Source organism: Oncorhynchus nerka, linkage group LG5 (assembly GCF_034236695.1).
Source record: "Oncorhynchus nerka isolate Pitt River linkage group LG5, Oner_Uvic_2.0, whole genome shotgun sequence".
In the NCBI taxonomy this organism is placed as follows: Eukaryota; Metazoa; Chordata; class Actinopteri; order Salmoniformes; family Salmonidae; genus Oncorhynchus; species Oncorhynchus nerka.
The window spans coordinates 65,933,587-65,952,836 of NC_088400.1; positions in this window are offsets into that span (position 1 = coordinate 65,933,587).

Below are 19,250 nucleotides of genomic sequence, written 5' to 3' on the forward strand. Positions count from 1 at the left end.
CTGCTATAAACTTCTGATGCTTTTCCATGTCGTGATGGTTCGCCCATATCGTCGTGTGACTCCAAGTTTACTTCCATATGATGGTTATTGTATGAATATTTGTGCATAAAGGCATTTCTACCGCCATTTCTCCCATATTTCATTTGACAGACAAAAAAAGATCCCACCATGTCCAACGAGCAAATTGTCTGTCGACATTTATGAAATTATACAGAAATGTCCTGTTTCTATAAGTCCTGTCGCAACTTTTTTTATGTCTCAGGTAATTAATCCGCATGAAATGGTTGGGTGGAAACCTGAAAGGCATCAGCCTCACTCAAGGCCTGGAGAATACCCTGCCCTGATCAGACAGCATGTTTCTTGGCTTCCTATGACTGTTGACTACCCGCTCTAGGGGATGAAGAAACCGTGAGCTTTTGCTGTGTGGTTTTCCTTGTGGTGTTACTATACAGGCTTTTTCTGTGGATGGCTAGGTAGTCAAGACCCCACGAAGAGGCTGGGTCACATCACATACGCACGCACCGTATCCTCTGGGCTGTGCTGCCAGTTGTAGCACCACAGGGAGAACTGCCTGAGGTCTGGAAGCTATAAATGCTATAAATTATAAATATGAGAGAGAGAGAGAGATGAGAGATGAGAGAGATGGGGTGTGTCTCTTTCTTAATAGGTTTCCTTCAAACACACCTGCTGCCAGAAATGCCATTTAATGTCAGCCGTCTGTATCAGACACACACACTGGCCCCTGTCCCATGAGCCTCCAGTGTAAGTTCAAGGTCGTCTTGCCAGGCTGATGCCATGGTCTGTGACTCAGACCAGAGTGGGTGGCTGAAGAGGCTGCCAGTAGAAGATGCACCCAGGCACAGGTCTGGACAACTCAATGTTAGGAAGGTGTTCTTAAAGCTGCAATATGTCACTTTTTGTGTTATAGATCTGTCATTGTCATTGAAAGCAAGTCTAAGAAGTGGTGTATCTGTTCTATGTGCACTATTTCTATGCGTCCCATTCTTAAGTTTTGTGTTTGTGCCTTTTACTTATGTTTTTATACACCAGCTTCAAATAGCTGAAAATACTATATTCATGGTTATGGGAAAGATATGTCTCAGCAGTTTTGGTGTTACAATGATTATCTACACTATTCTTGCTTGTTTTTTCACACAAACTGAGAGAGAGAGAGAGAGAGAGAGAGAGAGAGAGAGATGCAGTATTCAATAGCCTTTGTGAGGAAGCCAGTTCTTAGCCATCCCTAACAAGATTTTACTTAATTTAAAAGTTAATTTAATAACATGATTTAATTGTGAAAGTACATTTTCTATTTAACTTTTGACCATTTTAAAATATATATGTATTTCTGCTTTGTCATGCATATGGAATATGGCAGGTAGATGGAATAACTATTTTGTTTATGTTTGTAATTTACAGCGATTTCCTCTGCAAAGTGAATTAGCCTTCAGTCTAAACTGCAGCAACCTGTGGGTGTTGTGGCTGCCCTTCCACTCTGATGCATCTGAGACACTTAAAACGCTCACAAAAAGCCTTTCAGACTAATGGCAAAACATACCACATTCTCTACAAACCAGCAGGACATAAACCCATCACTCTCTGTTGGAGAGTTAGGAACATAAGCACATTGTTCCCAGTAGAAAACACTTTCCAAATAATTACTCAACAGTTATACAGTGTCTTGACTTGTCTTTTGAAGGCTTCACTACATTTTTGAATTGACATTCTCCTCTCTTTCGACCGTGCGGTTTAAAAAGGGCGGTCAACTGTTAGGATTGGATCTTAAGGAATGCATTTCATCATACACAGCCGTTGTCAAAAGTCATCTTTGATTTAAAGGTTTCACTCTGGAATGGTTTTGTATGTATTTCAGGATTTCAAGTGACCACAATCTAACAGTGAGCCCAACAGAAATGTATTACTTTGGCATTTATCATTGTCATATTATTTGGTTAAATGACATCAAGAAGAACCTGTTGGAATGTTCAATAAAGGACTGCCTATTCCATCCGTAGTCCTCCCAGGCTAACACCTGTGTGTGAGTGTGTGTTGTGAAGTATTGTGACACGCTGAGATTGTTGTCGCTAATTCTGTTTTGTCTGCTCTAATCTTCCATGTCTGAGCTTTACATTTCGAGTCAGAGAAGGGGGCCACGCCCAGGCATTGCTCCTGAGTGTGTGTATGTGTGTTTTGTCTTCATCCACTTAGTATGCCACACACAGATGTAATCTACTTTTATACAGAGTGTTAGTCATCTATGTGATCTGTAGATGGTTGATTGGGATTTAGGTTATATACACACACACACACACACACACACACACACACACACACACACACACACACACACACACACACACACACACACACACACCACACACACACGCGCCCGCCCGCCCGCCCGCCCGCCCGCCCGCCCGCCCGCCCGCCCGCCCGCCCGCCCACCCACCCACCCACCCACCCCATCATCCATCCATTTCCCCTGTTTGATAGAAAACCTGTAGCTCCACATTCTGTTTATGTTCAGGTGACATTTCCTGTATTATGAGATTTTGTTCCATTTCCTGATGATACAGTATCTCCAGGACCCATGCTGCACAACATCAGTAGATGCTATGTGATGTGACATTTTCCCTCTGTGTCTTCCACGGGGACCCCGGTGTGTATGACTGTGTGTGTTGGTGGTTCAGTTTGACGATGTGACTTTCCTGGTCTCCTTTAGTATCGTTTGATGCTCTGTCAAGTTCACCTGTCTGGCCTTCAGAGATAGAGGCAGAACGTGAACGCTGTGTGCAGTCTGTCATCTCGTCTAGACAGCCTGTTGTACACATTCCAGTCACTTACATTCTCTGCAGAGTCAGGAGCACTCACACACGCACGGACGCAAGCACACACACGGACACACACACAGTCTTGTATAACTAACCTTGTGGGGACACACAACTCAGGCCCATTCAAAATCCTATTTTCCCTAACCCTAACCAAAAAACCTAACCTTTACCATAACCCTAAAACTAACCCTAGTTCCTAACCCTTAACGTAATTCCAACACTAATTCTAACCCTAAACCCCCTAGAAAGAGCATTGGTCAAATTTGTGTTTGTTTACTATTCTTGTGGGCACTTCTGGTTCCCACACGAATAGTTAAACATGACCAAGTGTTCACACACACACGCACGCGCACACACACACACGCACACACACACAATCAAATGGACAGACAGGTCCATTTAGTGATTATTGTGAAGGTCACCAAGTCCATCCCTGGAGAGTGAAAATAAAATAAAAAATATATTAAAAAATTCAGATTGAAAACACTTTTGTGATTGAGTCTACTCTCAGCTGTACATCTTTTCTTTGTGACGTTCTGGCAGTGCACTTTCCTATCTTTCTCCCTCTGTCTCTCTCTCTCTGTGACAGTGTGAACGGTGACTATGTCAAGTGGCACAGTGTGGAACATTATGTCTAAATGAACATGGGCTGTGGCAAATAGAATAGACCAGATATGACAGGCATCCAGAGGATTATTCTGTAGCCTCTGCTCTTGATTGGGTGAACTGATGCGGTTTTACATTTACATTTAAGTCATTTAGCAGACGCTCTTATCCAGAGCGACTTACAAATTGGGAATAGCCTCAAGACTCAAGATAATTGAATCTAATTCACAATAATATTAGCGTATTTTATTCACATTGTTCATTTTAATTGTTAGAAATGTGTAGGTTCTGTTTCTCTGAGATTATCTGAGGTAAACCGATTGTTATTGATTTGAATTAATTCCTCTTTTAATTTAAACGTATAAACAGTTTGCTCAAAGCAAAAGGCATCAAAAGCTGTTTTTTTCTCTTCCCTTTCTCTCAGACCAATTATAAACTTCACAGCTGAATTAATGATTCATGCAGTGTATAGAGGAGTAGGTTTACCCCCGTCGTTTGTGGAGAGTTCTGTGGTTATTCGTATTTCAGGACTTTTCTGCATTTAGATACAAAATCCATGGGTTCCCTAAGGGTTTGTTTCCCAACAATCAAGGCCCAAACTCCACGGCTGAAAACGTTGAATAATGCATCGTTCCTATCTATCCCCTTTCCTTTCTTCCCTCTCTCCTTCCATCCCTCAGCTTCTTCCTCATCTCTTCTCTCTCCATCTTCCTCAACCTTTTTTCTGCCATCCCACCTCAAATCAAAAATCAAATCAAAATCTTTCCCTTCCTTCCTTCCTTCCTTTCCTTCCTTTCTCAATGACCTAATAGTATAATAATAATAATATTAATAATGATTAATTACATTTCTTGAGCGCTTTCATTAACAGACATAAATTGTAAAACTATTTACATTGTGAGCAACCAGTGTAGCATTGGGTCAAAGAAATATGGTGGAAAGAAACCACCATTTCACTTCTGTAGTCTGTGAGGGATACGTTAAAGGTATAGTCCACCCCCAAATTGTATCCAATTAGATGGTGTCAATCTGCTCTTGAATATTTCTCCTAATCCACTGTATAGCCGGATGTACACAACAACAGACGGATTGCAGTACTGACCCAGCTCATCTTCATCACCTACGTGGTGTGATATTAGGGGGAGTTATTGAGAGCCTTCCTCTCTACTCCAGTGGCTTTAACCTAACTGGTAAAATCATCATTTCTCTCTGTATAGTTTTGCTGGAAGGGAGTCGCAGTCGCCGTCCTCATCTGTAGATTAATCCATAAGCTTTCAAAGTGCTGAAAAGATGAGAATTGAGCTGTTTAAAGGGAATCGTAAAGGATTTTACATTAAGGGGAAGGTTTAGGATTGACTACAGCAGTGTTTCCTACTCTAGTCCTTCTGTACCCCCAAAAGAACACTTTTGTTTGTACTCCCTGACAAACTCATTGAGGGCTTGATGATTAGTTGGCAAGTTGAATCAGGTGTTCTGGTCCAAGGCCACAACAAAAATGTGTACTGTTGGGGTGCTGGAGGACTGGAGTCGGGAAACAATGGACTACAGCAGTAGCTCTATTTTCAATGATATGAGAACAGTTTGGGCCTGTATTGAATAGAATATTCCTAGTGCTTCACCTACACAGTTCAAAGTACACAAGGGAAATTATTATCAGCCAATAGAAAAATATTTGTTATTCCACCTCCTCATCAACAATGTCTTCAAAACGTGACAGGTTTCCTTTGAACATAATAAAGTGAATTTCTCCTTAAGGCCGGAATGAGTCTGTCACTCTCTCTCTGCTGAATATTAACATTGATTCAGATCTGTTTATGGCCGGTCATAAAGACCATAGATTTACAGAGTCTGGCGCTGACTTGCAGTTAGAACAGTCTTATAAAGGTGTCAGTCTACCAGTGGAACTATACTGCCCTTTGGCCAGCAGTTAACTGCCTCAAGGTATTTAACGCTTTTCACAAAGTCTCAATGTTATTTATTAATGTTGTATGTGGGAAGCTGAGCCTCTGGGCATTCTGACCTAGGCCTCTGGGCATTCCGATAAAGACCATGTCGGATGAAATGTCAATGATTATAACTAGAAGTCAATGAGAGCTGCATTTGTGATTCTGAGTGCATCAAAGTCATGCGAGTGGATAAAATCTGGATTGGTGGCAGTAGATACATAAGTGGATACATAAGTAAGTGGGTGGGATACGGCAGCCATTTTATGTAAAATTGCCATACGGACTATCACGGGGAGAGGTGAGGAGGAAATTGACAAGAGTAGACTCTGTTTAATGCAAGATGGCACTGTCAGAGATGGTCGCCTCCCTTTGAGTCCTTAGGAAACTATGCAGTATTTAGTTTTTTTAAAGTATTATTTCTTAAATTTTTACCCCAGGAACTCTTAAGTCTTATTACATACAGCCGGTAATAACTATTGGATATAAGAGCGACGTCAGCTTACCAACATTACAACCAGGAATACGAATTTCCCGAAGAAGATCCTCTGTTTGGACCACCACCCAGGACAATGGATCTAATCCCAGAAGACTACCCAAGACAACGGCGCCGATGAAGGAGCAGACAGAGCGGCCTCCTGGTCAGGCTCCGTAGACGTACACATCGCCAACCGCTCCTGCGTATACTACTCGCCAATATCCAGTCTCTTGACTACAAGGTAGATGAAATTCGAGCAAGGGTAGAATTCCAGAGAGACATCAGAGATAGTAACATTCTCTGTTTCACGGAAACATGGTTTTCTCTGGATATGTTGTCAGAATCGGTTCCATGCATCGTGCTGACAGAGATAAACACCTCTCTGGAAAGAGGAAGGGCGGGGGTGTATTGCTTCATGATTAACGTCTCATGGTGTAATCATAACAACATACAGGAACTCAAGACCTTCTGCTCACCCGACCTAGAATTCCTCACAATCAAATGCCGGCCATATTACCTTCCAAGAATATTCTCGTCAGTTATCATCACAGCTGTGTACATTCCCCCTCAAGCAGACACCAAGATGGCCCTAAAGGAACTTCACTGGACTCTATGTAAACTGGAAACCATATATCCCGAGGCTGCATTTATTGTAGCTGGGGATTTTAACAAAGCAAATTTGAGAACAAGGCTACCTAAATTCTATCAGCATATTGATAGCACTACGCGCGGGGATAATATACTTGACCACTGCTACTCTAACTTCCGCGATGCATACAAAGCCCTCCCCCACCCTCCCTTCGGCAAATCCGACCACGACGCCATCTCGCTCCTACCGTCTTATAGGCAGAAACTCAAACAGGATGTACCAGAGACTAGAACTGTTCAACGCTGACCAATCGGAATCCATGCTTCAAGATTGTTTTGATCACCCGGACTGCGATATGTTCCGGTCAGCCTCAGAGAATAACATCAACCTATACGCTGACTATGTGAGTGAATTTATAAGGAAGTGCACTGGAGATGTTATACCCACTGTGACTACTAAAACCTATCCTAACCAAAAACCGTGGATGGATGGTGGCATTCATTCAAAACTGAAAGAGCGAACCACTGCATTCAACCATGGAAAGAGGTTTGGGAATATAGACAGTGTAGTTATTCCCTCCACAAGGCAATTAAATAAGCGAAATGCAGGAACAGGGACAAAGTGGAGTTGCAATTCAATGGCTCAGACACGAGACGTATGTGTCAGGGTCAACAGGAAATCACGGACTACAAAAAGAAAACCAGCCACGTCACGGACACCGACGTCACGCTTCCAGACAAACTAAACACCTTCTTTGCCCACTTTGAGGATAACACTGTCGTGGCCTGCTAACAAGAACTGCACCCCCCCCTCTCCTTTTCCGTGGCCGACGTGAGTAAAACATTTAAATCTGTTAACCCTCGCAAGGCTGCTGGCCCAGATGCCATCCCTAGCCACGTCCTCAGAGCATGCGCAGACCAGCTGGCTGGTGTGTTTATGCTCCCTATCCCAGTCTGCTGTCCCCACATGCTTCAAGATGGCCAACATTGTTTCTGTACCCAAGAAGGCAAAGATAACTGAACTAATGACTACCACCCCGTAGCACTCACTTCTGTTATCATGAAGTGCTTTGAGAGACTAGTCAAGAATCACCTCCACCTTATCGGCCACCATAGACCCATTTCAGTTTGCATACCGCTCTAACAGGTCCACAGACGATGAAATCGCCATCACATTGCACACTGCCTTAACCCATCTGGACAAGAGCAATACCTATGTAAGAATGCTGTTCATTGACTACAGCTCAGCATTCAACACCATGGTACCCTCCAAGCTCATCATCAAGCTGGAGGCCCTGGGCCTCAACCCCGCCCTGTGCAATTGGGTCCTGGACTTTCTGACGCGCCGCCTCCAGGTGGTGAAGGCAGGAAACAACATCTCTACCTCACAAGGGTGCATGCTCAGCCCCCTCCTGTACTCCCTGTTCACCCATGACTGTGTGGCTATGCACGCCTCCAACTCAATCATCAAGTTTGCAGATGACACAACAGTAGTGAGCTTGATTACCAACAACAACGAGACAACCTACAGGGAGGAGGTGAGGGCACTCCGAGTGTGGTGTCAGGAAAACAACCTCTCACTCAACATCAACAAAACAAAGTAGATGATCGTGGACTTCAGGAAACAGCAGAGGGAGCACCCCCCTATCCACATCGAAGGGACAGCACTGGAGAAAGTGGAAAGTTTTAAGTTCCTCGGCGTACACATCAACGACAAACTGAAATGGTCCACCCACACAGACAGCGTGGTGAAGAAGGCGCAACAGCACCTCTTAAACTTCAGGAGGCTGAAGAAATTTGGTTTGTCACCCAAAACCTATAATCTATAATCCACCCTACAGCAGTCAGGTGTGAAACACTACTCAAATAGAGACATAAATACCCTAGTCAGCTCTCACTCTTCTAACTTCTTTCTTTCTTTCTTTCTTTCTTTCTTTCTTTCTTTCTTTCTTTCTTTCTTTCTTTCTTTCTTTCTTTCTTTCTTTCTTTCTTTCTTTCTCTCTCTCTCTCTGTCTCTCTCTCTCTCTCTCTCTCTCTCTCTCTCTCTCTCTCTCTCTCTCTCTCTCTCACACACTTCCCTTTCTTTTCTATCCCTCTCTGTCTATCTACACATTTTTCACTCATATTTTCACTCCCCATTCTCTCTCTCTTTCTCTGTATACCACCTTCCCCCAGACTTTCACTCCCATTCTCTCCTCCTCTTACTTTCTCTGGCACTGACAGAAAGGCGAAAAGAGGTGTGTATCTCCTCCTGTTTTCCCTGTGTGAGTCAAGCTGTCTCTCCCTCTCCTCTTTCTTTTTCCATCACTCATCTTTCCATCCATCCACCTCCCTCCCTTTCTTCCTCTCTATCTGGTCGGAAACACATTTCCAGGGATTCCCTCCGGCTGTGACTCCTTCATAGCACCCTTGACCCAGTTACAGTGGAAACAACCCACGTGTAGACTCTCACACATAGTTTGTCTGGCTATGGGTCTTAGGGGAGTAAAGACATATCCGTTACCTGAATCCAAAATGACAGGCTTTCTCTCATGATAACGACAGTGTTGTATGCCTCTCCCTGGGCCCTCTCTGCCTTCTCCTCTATCTGTCTGTTTCTCTCTTTCTACTTCCCCCTTACCTTTACACTATCCTCCTTTTATTTCTCTCTTCATTTCCCTCTTCTCCTCCTCCTCCTTCATCCTCCACTCACCCTTTCTCTCTCTGCCTCTCTCTCTCTCTGTCTGACTCAAGGCGATGCTTCTTATGTCCTTCATTGATCTTTCTGTTCTCTCAGAGCCACGTCCCCTTGTCCCCCTCACTTCCTCCCCCTCCTCCTCTCCCCTCACTCCCTTCCTTTCTCCCTCCACCCCTCTCTTCCTCCGTCCCTCTCTGACCAATGGCTCGCTGGAATTGGTATCCACGCCCGGCCATCTCCTTGCCAACGGGGCCTGCGTGGCGTGCGGTTGCCATGGCAACGACTCTCACTTTCAGAACTCGTCTGGTCTGGAATCAAAACAGGCTCCCTGCGCCGTTGCCCCGGTGATGGATTGATGTTATGTTGTCAGACACGCACACATTCACCCACACACACACACTCTCGCACATACACTCACACACCCTGGCACACTTCTAGCCAGGACAGTTGAGAGTTCCACATTTACCTGATGACCACGATCATGACAATGAATGAGGACTGTAATCCATCAATCGACCAATCAATAAATCAATCAGTCAATTAAGCAATCCATCAGAAGTGGTGAAGAAACAGAAACAGTGTCTGTGCTGATAGTGCTGGTCCTGGGTGTGATTGGGATTCCAGAGTAGTGTCTGTCTGGCAGACAGTAACAGCCTCAGGGATACAGCTGCTGCTGTAGTGTCTGCCACCTACCTAACGCTGGAGATAGTGACATTAGGTCATCTTGATTACACATCCAATTAAAAATGGTAGCACAAGTGCAAGCACACACACTGCAATACACACTGCCACACACACTGCCACACACACTGCCACACACACTGTCACACACCCACACACAAATGCGTACATGCATACACGTCTTCAAACAAACTAATTTCCTCTGCATTTATAACGAGTGAAAAATCTATGTGCAAGACACGTACGTGTTATTCATTCTTTAGAGAGAAATATGTTATTTTACATCCTCGTCAACAAAAACATCCGGTCAGTCACTCCCACAACCCATCTCACCACTCACTCCCAGCACATCATCACCCAGTACTCTCTCATTCAATGTAATCACTGTCAGGTAGCCTGTCTATCTTTCTTCATCAATCCCACTTCCTCCCCATCTCCCCACCAACGATGTTTTGATGGTTGCCATGGCAACCAACACATGTCCCTGGCAACAGACGGGTGGAAATGTGTGGGTTGTGATTGGTTAATCAGTATTCAGTCCAAGGTATGTTTAACTTGTGCTGTCCCAAGACCCCCCCCACCACCAGCTCTTCTGCACCCTATCTGTCAGTCAAACAGCTTCATTCATCACAGTCATTATAGACACCCACCTCAGAGACCAGACATGTGTCTGTGTGCTGGAGTGAGAGAGAGTCTGTGAGAGAGTGTGTGGTGAGTGCGTCTGCATGTGTGTGAGTGTGTGTGTGCGTGTGTGTGTGTGTGAGTTTGTGTGTGTGTGTGTGAGTGTGTGTGTGTGTGTGTGTGTGTGTGTGTGTGCGTGTGCGTGCGTGCGTGCGTGCGTGCGTGCGTGCGTGCGTGCGTGCGTGCGTGCGTGCGTGTGTGTGTGTGTGTGTGTGTGTGTGTGTGTGTGTGTGTGTGAGAGAGAGAGAGAGATACATTAGGAGAGATCCATCAGTCCTTAATCAGAGCCCTGTCTCCCAGCTCCACTGTTAGAAACTTTATTAAATCAACCTCAGACTCCCAGTGGACCTGGTAGACAGTTATATACAGTACTGTTTTTGTCTGTAGAGAGCTTTGGTTTCTTAACCTTCATTCAACAAAGCAGTCCTTTGAGATAAATAATCTATTTTTTGAGAAAGACCTGGATCTGTGTCCCAAATGGAACTATGTAGTGCAGCCCTGGCTAATACAGTAGAGCTGGATCTGTGCCCCCCCTTAGCATTTTTCCTATTTTATTGCCTTACAACCTGGAATTAAAATATATTTTGGGGGGTTTGTATCATTTGATTTACACAACATGCCTACCACTTTGAAGATGCAAAATATTTTTTCTTGTGAAACAAACAAGAAATAAGACAAAAACTGAAAACTTGAGCGTGCATAACTATTCACCCCCCCAAAGTCAATACTTTGTAGAGCCACCTTTTGCAGCAATTACAGCTGCAAGTGTCTTGGGGTATGTCTTTACAAGCTTGGCACATCTAGCCACTGGGATTTCTGCCCATTCTTCAAGGCAAAACATCTCCAGCTCCTTCAAGTTGGATGGGTTCCGCTGGTGTACAGCAATCTTTAAGTCATACCACATATTCTCAATTGGATTGAGGCCTGGGCTTTGACTAGGCCATTCCAAGACATTTAAAAACCACTCGAGTGTTGCTTTAGCAGTATGCTTAGGGTCATTGTCCTGCTGGAAGGTGAACCTCCGTCCCAGTCTCAAATCTCTGGAAGACTGAAACAGGTTTCCCTCAAGAAATTCCCTGTATTTAGTGCTAGCCATCATTCCTTAAATTCTGACCAGTTTCCCAGTCCCCGACGATGAAAAACTTCCCCACAGCATGATGCTGTCACCACCATGCTTCACTGTGAGGATGAGATTCTCGGGGTGATGTGAGATGTTGGGTTTGTGCCAACATTTTCCTTGATTGTCAATTTGAGTCTCATCTGACCAGAGTACCTTCTTCCATTTGTTTGGGGAGTCTCCCACATGCCTTTTGGAGTTTTCTTGTGTTTTCTTATTGTTTTCTTTGTGCAATAGCTTTTTTCTGGACATTTTTCTGTAAAGCCCAGCTCTGTGGAGTGTACGGCTATGGACAGATACTCCAATCTCCACTGTGGAGCTTTGCAGCTCCTTCAGGGTTATCTTTGGTCTCTTTGTTGCCTCTCTGATTAATGCCCTCCTTGCCTGGTCTGTGAGTTTTGGTGGGCGGCCCTCTCTTGGCAGGTTTGTTGTGGTGCTATACTCTTTCATTTTTTTTATAATGGATTTAATGGTGCTCTGTGGGATGTTCAAAGTTTCTGATATTTTTTTATAACCCAATCCTGACCTGTACTTCTCCACAACTTTGTCCCTGACCTGTTTGGAGACCTCCTTGGTCTTCATGGTGCCGCTTGCTTGGTGGTGCCCCTTGCTTGGTGGTGTTGCCGACTCTGGGTCCTTTCAGAACAGGTGTATATATACTGTGATCATGTGACACTTAGCCTGCACACAGGTAGACTTTATTTAATTAATTATGTGACTTCTGAAGGTAATTGGTTGCACCAGATCTTATTTAGGTGGTTCATAGCAAAACACTTCGCACAACTTTTCTGTTATGCAGATGAGTGAGGACCCAACAGCGATTCAACAGAAACAGAGTCTTTTAATGTCCAAACAGGGAAAACATAAATCCTCAATCTTTACAGGAGATGTCCAAACAGGGAAAACATAAATCCTCTATCTTTGCAGGAGAGTCCTCCTTCTAGTAGTAGAGGAGAATTGCAGGGCTAGCGGCAACCGACTGCAGGTCCCTCTGGGTAGGCGCGGGCCGTAGAGGACAGAGACACCTGCTCACACGCAGCATCTGATGAAGAGGCAGATTACGACAGGACGGGACAAGGGCAAAGCAAACAAGAATCCGACAAGGACAGAAGCAGAAACAGAGAGAGAAATAGAGACTTAATCAGAGGGCAAAAGAGGGGACAGGTGTGAGAGAGTAAACGAGGTCGTTAGGAGAATGAGGAACAGCTGGGAGCAGGAACGGAACGATAGAGAGAGAGAGTAACCAATACGACCAGCAGGGGGAAACGAAGAGAAGGGAAAGCACAGGGACAAGACATAACATGACAGTACCCCCCCACTCACCGAGCGCCTCCTGGCACACTCGAGGAGGAAACCTGGCGGCAACGGAGGAAATCATCGATCAGCGAACGGTCCAGCACGTCCCGAGATGGAACCCAACTCCTTTCCTCAGGACCGTAACCTTCCCAATCCACTAGGTACTGATGACCACGGCCCGACAAGGACGGGGGGGGGGGGGAGACGAACGGGGCGCGAAGAAAAGGCTTGACACAGGAGACATGGAAGACCGGGTGGACGCGACGAAGATGTCGCAGAAGAAGAAGTCGCACTGCGACAGGATTAACGACCTGAGAAATACGGAACGGACCAATGAACCGCGGGGTCAACTTGCGAGAAGCTGTCATAAGGGGAAGGTTACGAGTGGAGAGCCATACTCTCTGACCGCGACAATAGCTAGGACTCTTAGTCCTACGCTTATTAGCGGCTCTCACAGTCTGCGCCCTATAACGGCAAAGTGCAGACCTGACCCTCCTCCAGGTGCGCTCACAACGTTGGACAAAAGCCTGAGCGGAGGGGACGCTGGACTCGGCGAGCTGGGACGAGAACAGAGGAGGCTGGTACCCAAGGCTACTCTGAAAAGGAGATAGCCCGGTCGCAGACGAAGGAAGCGAGTTGTGAGCGTATTCTGCCCAGGGGAGCTGTTCTGCCCAAGACGCAGGGTTTCGAAAAGAAAGACTGCGTAAGATGCGACCAATCGTCTGATTGGCCCGTTCTGCTTGACCGTTAGACTGGGGGTGAAAACCGGAAGAGAGACTGACGGAAGCCCCAATCAAACGGCAAAACTCCCTCCAAAATTGAGACGTGAATTGCGGACCCCTGTCCGAAACGGCGTCTGACGGAAGGCCATGAATTCTGAAAACATTCTCAATGATGATTTGTGCCGTCTCTTTAGCAGAAGGGAGTTTAGCGAGGGGAATAAAATGAGCCGCCTTAGAGAACCTATCGACAACCGTTAGAATAACAGTCTTCCCGCTGACGAAGGAAGACCGGTAATAAAGTCTAAGGCGATGTGAGACCACGGTCGAGAGGGAATGGAAAGCGGTCTGAGACGGCCGGCAGGAGGAGAGTTACCGGACTTAGTCTGCGCGCAGTCCGAACAAGCAGCCACGAAACGACGCGTGTCACGCTCCTGAGTGGGCCACCAGAAACGCTGGCGAATAGAAGCAAGCGTACCCCGAACGCCGGGATGGCCGGCTAACTTGGCAGAGTGAGCCCACTGAAGAACGGCCAGACGAGTAGGAACGGGAACGAAAAGAAGGTTCCTAGGACAAGCGCGCGCGACGGAGTGTGAGTGAGTGCTTGCTTTACCTGCCTCTCAATTCCCCAGACAGTCAACCCGACAACACGCCCCTCAGGAGAATCCCTCGGGGTCGGTGGAGGCTACTGAAGAACTGAAGAGACGGGACAAAGCATCAGGCTTGGTGTTCTTTGAGCCCGGACGATAAGAAATAACGAACTCGAAACGAGCGAAAAACAGCGCCCAACGAGCCTGACGCGCATTAAGTCGTTTGGCAGAACGGATGTACTCAAGGTTCTTATGGTCAGTCCAAACGACAAAAGGAACGGTCGCCCCCTCCAACCACTGTCGCCATTCGCCTAGGGCTAAGCGGATGGCGAGCAGTTCGCAGTTTCCCACATCATAGTTACGTTCCGACGGCGACAGGCAATGAGAAAAATACGCGCAAGGATGGACCTTATCGTCAGAATGGGAGCGCTGGGACAGAATGGCTCCCACGCCCACCTCTGACGCGTCAACCTCGACAATGAACTGTCTAGAGACGTCAGGTGTAACAAGGATAGGAGCGGATGTAAAACGCTTCTTGAGGAGATCAAAAGCTCCCTGGGCGGAAACGGACCACTTAAAGCACGTCTTGACAGAAGTAAGGGCTGTGAGAGGAGCTGCCACCTGACCGAAATTACGAATGAAACGACGATAGAAATTCGCGAAACCGAGAAAGCGCTGCAGCTCGACACGTGACTTAGGGACGGGCCAATCACTGACAGCTTGGACCTTAGCGGAATCCATCTGAATGCCTTCAGCGGAAATAACAGAACCGAGAAATGTGACGGAGGAGACATGAAAAGCGCACTTCTCAGCCTTCACATAAAGACAATTCTCTAAAAGGCGCTGGAGGACACGTCGAACGTGCTGAACATGAATCTGGAGTGACGGTGAAAAAATCAGGATATCGTCAAGGTAAACGAAAACAAAGATGTTCAGCATGTCTCTCAGTACATCATTCACTAATGCCTGAAAGACAGCTGGAGCGTTAGCGAGACCGAACGGCAGAACCCGGTATTCAAAATGCCCTAACGGCGTGTTAAACGCCGTTTTCCACTCGTCCCCCCCTGATGCGCACGAGATGGTAAGCGTTACGAAGGTCCAACTTAGTGAAAACCTGGCTCCCTGCAGGATCTCGAAGGCTGAAGACATAAGGGGAAGCGGATAACGATTCTTAACCGTTATGTCATTCAGCCCTCGATAATCCACGCAGGGGCGCAGGGTCCCGTCCTTTTTCTTAACAAAAAAAAACCCGCTCCGGCGGGAGAGGAGGAAGGGACTACGGTACCGGCATCGAGAGCTACAGACAAATAATCTTCGAGAGCCTTACGTTCGGGAGCCGACAGAGAATATAGTCTACCCCGGGGGAGTGGTACCCGGAAGGAGATCTATACTACAATCATACGACCGGTGAGGAGGAAGGGAGGTGGCCCTGGACCGACTGAAGACCGTGCGCAGATCATGATATTCCTCCGGCACCCCTGTCAAATCACCAGGCTCCTCCTGTGAAGAGGGGGCAGAAGAAACAGGAGGGATAGCAGACATTAAACATTTCACATGACAAGAGACGTTCCAGGAGAGGATAGAATTACTTGACCAATTAATAGAAGGATTATGACACACTAGCCAGGGATGGCCCAAAACAACAGGTGAAAAAGGTGAACGAAAAATCAAAAAAGAAATGGTTTCGCTATGATTACCAGAGACAGTGAGGGTTAAAGGTAGCGTTTCACGCTGAATACTGGGGAGAGGACTACCATCCAAGGCGAACATGGCCGTGGGCTCCCCTAACTGTCTGAGAGGAATGTCATGTTCCCGAGCCCAGGCTTCGTCCATAAAACAGCCCTCCGCCCCAGAGTCTATCAAGGCACTGCAGGAAGCTGCCGAACCGGTCCAGCGTAGATGGACCGACAAGGTAGTACAGGATCTTGAAGGAGAGACCTGAGTAGTAGCGCTCACCAGTAGCCCTCCGCTTACTGATGAGCTCTGGCTTTTACTGGACATGAAATGACAAAATGACCAGCGGAACCGCAATAGAGACAGAGGCGGTTGGTAATTCTCCGTTCCCTCTCCTTAGTCGAGATGTGAATACCCCCCAGCTGCATGGGCTCAGCACCTGAGCCACTGGAGGAAGATGGTAGTGATGCGGAGAGGGGGGAAACGGATAACGCGAGCTCTCTTCCACGAGCTCGGTGACGAAGATCTACCCGTCGTTCTATACGAATAGCGAGTTCAATCAAAGAATCCACGCTGGAAGGAACCTCCCGGGAGAGAATCTCATCCTTTACCTCCGCGTGGAGACCCTCCAGAAAACGAGCGAGCAACGCCGGCTCGTTCCAGTCACTGGAGGCAGCAAGAGTGCGAAACTCTATAGAGTAGTCCGTTATGGATCGATTCCCTTGACATAGGGAAGACAGGGCCCTGGAAGCCTCTTTCCCAAAAACTGAACGATCAAAAACCCGTATCATCTCCTCCTTAAAGTTCTGATACTGGTTAGTACACTCAGCCCTTGCCTCCCAGATTGCCGTGCCCCACTCACGAGCCCGTCCTGTAAGGAGAGATATGACGTAGGCGATACGAGCTGTACCCCTGGAGTACGTGTTGGGCTGGAGAGAGAACACAATATCACACTGGGTGAGGAACGAGCGGCATTCAGTGGGCTCCCCAGAGTAACACGGTGGGTTATTAATTCTGGGCTCCGGAGACTCGGAAGCCCTGGAAGTAGCCGGTGGATCAAGGCGGAGATTGTGAATCTGTTTCGAGAGGTCGGAGACTTGGGCGGCCAGGGTCTCAACGGCATGTCGAGCAGCAGACAATTCCTGCTCGTGTCTGCCTAGCATCGCTCCCTGGATCTCGACGGCTGAGTAGAGAGGATCCGAAGTCGCTGGGTCCATTCTTGGTCGGATTCTTCTGTTATGCAGATGAGTGAGGACCCAACAGCGATTCAACAGAAACAGAGTCTTTTAATGTCCAAACAGGGAAAACATAAATCCTCAATCTTTACAGGAGATGTCCAAACAGGGAAAACATAAATCCTCTATCTTTGCAGGAGAGTCCTCCTTCTAGTAGTAGAGGAGAATTGCAGGGCTAGCGGCAACCGACTGCAGGTCCCTCTGGGTAGGCGCGGGCCGTAGAGGACAGAGACACCTGCTCACACGCAGCATCTGATGAAGAGGCAGATTACGACAGGACGGGACAAGGGCAAAGCAAACAAGAATCCGACAAGGACAGAAGCAGAAACAGAGAGAGAAATAGAGACTTAATCAGAGGGCAAAAGAGGGGACAGGTGTGAGAGAGTAAACGAGGTCGTTAGGAGAATGAGGAACAGCTGGGAGCAGGAACGGAACGATAGAGAGAGAGAGTAACCAATACGACCAGCAGGGGGAAACGAAGAGAAGGGAAAGCACAGGGACAAGACATAACATGACATTTTCAGTTTTTATTTTTTTCATTTTTAAAAATAGGTAATTTTTTCCATTAATTTCATCACCAATTTAAACTATTTTGTATGTCCATTACATGGAATCCAAATAAAAATAAATGTAAATTACATGTTGTAATGCAACAAAATAGGAAAAACGCCATGGGTGATGAATACTTTTGCAAGGCACTGTATGCAGTGCAGAACTGGCAAATACAGTAGAGCTGGATCTGTGTACCAAATGGAACTTTATCTCCTATGTAGTGTAGCCCTTGCTAATACAGTAGCATTCAGTATAAAGTTATACATTAAACATCAGTACAGTATGACAACACTCAACACATAAAAAAACATATACAGTACCAGTCAAAAGTTTAAACACACCTACTCATTCATATTTTTACTATTTTCTACATTGTAGAATAATAGTGAAGACGTGAAAACTATGAAATAACACATATGGAATCATGTAGTAACCAAAAAAGCATTAAACAAATCAAAATATATTTCACATTTTAGATTCTTCAAAATAGCCACCCTTTGCCTTGATGACAGCTTTGCACACTCTTGGCATTTTCTCAACCAGCTTCACCTGGAATGCTTTTACAACACTCTTGAGGGAGTTCCCACATATGCTGAGCTCTTGTCGGCTGCTTTTCCTTCACTCTGCGGTCCAACTCATCCCAAACCAGATCGGGTGATTGTGGAGGCAAGGTCATCTGATGCAGCACTCCATCACTCTCATTCTTAGTCAAATAGCCCTTACACAGCCTGGAGGTATTTTGGGTCATTGTCCTGTTGAAAAACAAATGATAATTCCACTAAGCACAAACCAGATGAGATAGCTTATCGCTGCAGAATGGAGTGGTAGTCATGCTGGTTAAGTGTGCCTTGAATTCTAAATATATCACAAACAGTGTCTCCAGCAAAGCACCATCACACCTCCTCCTCCGTGCTTCACAGTGGGAACCACACATGCAGAGATCATCTGTTCACCTACTCTGTCTCACAAAGACACAGCGGTTGAAACCAGAAATCTCAAATTTGGACTCATCAGACCAAAGGACAAATCTCCACCGGTCTAATGTCCATTGCTCATGTTTCTTGGGCCAAGCAAGTCTCTTCTTATTATTGATATCCTTTAGTAGTGGTTTCTTTGCAGCAATTCAATCATGAAGGCCCGATTCAAGCAGTCTCCTGTGAACAGTTGATGTTGAGATGTGTATGTTACTTGAAGCATTTATTTGGGCTGCAATCTGAGGTGCAGTTAACTCTAATGAATTTATCCTCTGCAGCCAAGGTTACTCTGGGTCTTCCTTACCTGTGGCGGACCTCATGAGAGCAAGTATCATAATAGCGCTTGATGGTTTTTGCGACTGCACTTGAAGAAATGTTCAAAGTTCTTGTTATTTTCAGGATTGACTGACATTCATGTCTTAAAGTAATGATGGACTGTTGTTCCTCTTTGCTTATTTGAGCTGTTCTTGCCATAATATGGACTTGGTCTTTTACCAAATTGGGCTATCTTCTGTATACCACTCATACCTTGTCACAACACAACTGATTGGCTGTTAATTGAAATGCATTCCAGGTGACTACCTCATGAAGCTGGTTGAGAGAATGCA